This window comes from Terrapene carolina, unplaced genomic scaffold (genome assembly GCF_002925995.2).
Source record: "Terrapene carolina triunguis isolate 2854851 unplaced genomic scaffold, T_m_triunguis-2.0 Scaffold66, whole genome shotgun sequence".
Lineage (NCBI taxonomy): Eukaryota > Metazoa > Chordata > Testudines > Emydidae > Terrapene > Terrapene triunguis.
Window position 1 is genome coordinate 69,295,255 of NW_020664417.1, and position 2,940 is coordinate 69,298,194.

The 2,940-nt window shown below is 41.1% G+C and overlaps 1 protein-coding gene across 1 annotated transcript in view; it reads right to left on the reverse strand.

The window, feature by feature from the left end:
* STIM2 (stromal interaction molecule 2) overlaps window positions 1-2,940 on the reverse strand; it is a 139,591-nt gene that overhangs the window by 112,335 nt on the left and 24,316 nt on the right. The gene's annotated exons all lie outside the window — the stretch shown is intronic.

Here is a 2,940-nt window from a genome sequence, read left to right on the forward strand (position 1 = left end):
AACCCCCGTGTTCCAGCCAAATGTCAAGCTGGCAAATTATATCCTACCTACTTACAACTCACTTTATTATTTCAACTGGGGAATGTACTCCAATTCTTGTTTTATACTGGTTGGTAGAATTACTGTGCACAAATGGCACCACATTTCAGTGGTAAACTGAACCTTGTGTATAGTTTGTATATATCTTGTAAAGTACTTTGGTAGCCCTTGGATTGAAAGATAACGTAACATTATTTCCCGGTGTTGAATAGCTGGGCTCTTTACAACCATCAGGTCTGGATATAGCCAAAATCAGCAATAAGCATAGCTACACACACACACACACACACACACACACACTAACTAAATATTTTGGAAATTCTGTTGAGCAAGCACCACACAACGTCTTACAGAAATTCAGAAGGCAATAAGGCCAAAGAAGTCGCATCCAGTTTCTGAACACTCATGCCAGGTTGTTAAAATGCCTCCCTCAAAACATCCAACTGGTAATTCTGTTTATAGACATGCTATGAATTCAATGACACAGACAGAAAACCCCACAAGAGACCAATTCAGGAGATTGTTTTTAATTGTTTATCTTGCTTAGCAAATTCTGTTTGGATATTATAAATACATCAGGAATATTTAATGTAACTGCCATTTACATTAATCTTCCAGTAAAAGGTTTCTGGTAGCACTCAACTGTTCTTTCTTCCACCCAACACCTTTGGTCACATATGCTCCTTGACCCTGCAAGGTTTTGGGGTTTATTTAATTGTTCTACTGCAGAGAAATCATCTTTCCAAACAGATAATGGTTAATAACTTCAAATTAAAAAATGTACTCCTGCAGACTTCCAGCAGTCCTAATGGTCACCCGCACATTAGATTTTCCCTAGAAGCAAAAAGAAAAAGCACAAAACCTTCAGCACATGTTTGGGTTTGGCGCCTACTCTGCACTACCTACATTTTCTAAGCAGACTTCAATGGTAGACCCAAGTAGAGCATATTAGCCCAAGGGAGCCCCAAGAAGAGTATAATATAGACTGGAAAATTTCTGCAAAGTCCTCTTGAGAGGGGAATAATCACAGCCTCCTGACAAGCTGCAGACAAGAGACTACAGGACCCTACTCGTTCCTGAAAAAGCTGGGTTCTTTTGGATCCCTCCTTGAGCCAGTCAGTTACTTTGATGAAAGGCAGGAAAATCTCGGACAGTTGGAGAGGAAACCAATTCTGCCCATCATCCACGCTCTTTGAAGTGTACCTCAATCTCACTGGCAATCAAAGCTGACTAGTATTGCAAGAATTAGAACAATTTCAGCATAGCATTAGTTTGTAGAGAAAGTGTGGGCAGAAGAGTATTCTATCACTTGTGACTAAACCAAACAGTTCCATGATGCTGAGCAATTGCGGGTGACGGTATCACAATTTACAACTTTGTACTACGTTCCTCTCTGAAGTACAAAATGTTATTCACAGTTTCCAGAAGCAACAAATGCATGTGGTGATAACGACAGTTCTTTCCAGTTCTCATAGCCTGAAAGCAGAGCTAGCATGCAGACTTCAAGCTATTTCTGTTAGAGTTTCATAGCTATATGGACTGATGACAGCCCAATCTTTGCTTCTCGAACTCTATGGGTACATCTACATTGTGATAGATCACCTGTGGCTGGTCTGGTTCATGCGAGCTATAAAACTGCAGTGTAGACACTCGGGCTGGAGCCCAGGCTCTGGAACCCCATGAATGGGAAGAGTTCCAGAGCCCAGCCTCCAGCCTGAGCCCAAATGTCCACACTCCAATTTTATAGCCCCACAGCGCAAGCTCCACAAGCCCGATTCAGCTGAGATAGGCTAGCCCCAGGTATTTTACTGACGTGTAGACATACCCTGTATGCACGCAGCTCACAACAGAGTCTCTCTCACATATCCCTCATCTCTCACTGTAGGTGAGAGCTACAGAACTAGTAACTGTGGTACGTAAAAGAGCTTCTGTACCAGATGACTGGAGAATAGCTAATGTGACACCAATGTTTTAAAAAGGCTCCAGAGGTGATCCCAGCAATTACAGGCCGGTAAGTAGCAGGCAAACTGGTTGAAACTATAGTAAAGAACAGAAATATCAGACACACATTGAACATGATCTGTTGGGGGGAAAGAGTCAACGTGGTTTTTGTAAAAGGAAATCATGCCTCACCAGTCTACTAGAATTCTTTGAGGGGTTCAACAAGCATGTGGACAAGGGGGAATCAAGAGGATACAGTGTACTTAGATTTTCAGAAAGCCTTTGACAAGGTCCATCATCAACAGCTCTTAAGCAAAGTAAACTATCATAGGATAAGAGGGAAGGTCCTCTCATGAATCGGTAACTGGTTAAAAGATAGGAAGCAAAGGGTAGGAATAAATGGTTAGTTTTCAGAATGGAGAGAGGTAAATAGTGGTGTTCCCCAGGGGTCTGTACTTGGATTAGTGCTATTCAACATATTCATAAATGATTTGGAGAAAGGGGTAAACAGTGAGGTGGCAAAATTTGCAGATGACATTAAACTACTCAAGATATTTAAGTCCAAAGGAGACGGCGAAGAGTTACAAAGGGATCTCACTAAACTGGGCAGCAAAATGGCAGATGAAATTCAATGTTGATAAATGCAAAGTAAAACACATTGGAAAACATAATGCCAACCATACGTATAAAATTATGGGGTCTAAATTAGCTGTTACCACTCAAGAAAACGATCTTGGAGTCATTGTGGATAGTTCTCTGAAAACATCCACTCAATGTGCAGCGGCAGTCAAAAAAGCTAACAGAAGGTTGGGAATCATTAAAAAAGGGATCAATTATAAGATAAAATATCATATTGCCTCTGTATAAATCCATGGTCTGCCCACATCTTGAATACTGCGTGCAAATGTGGTTGCCCATCTCAAAAAAGATAAACTGGAATTGGAAAAGGTTCAGAAAGAG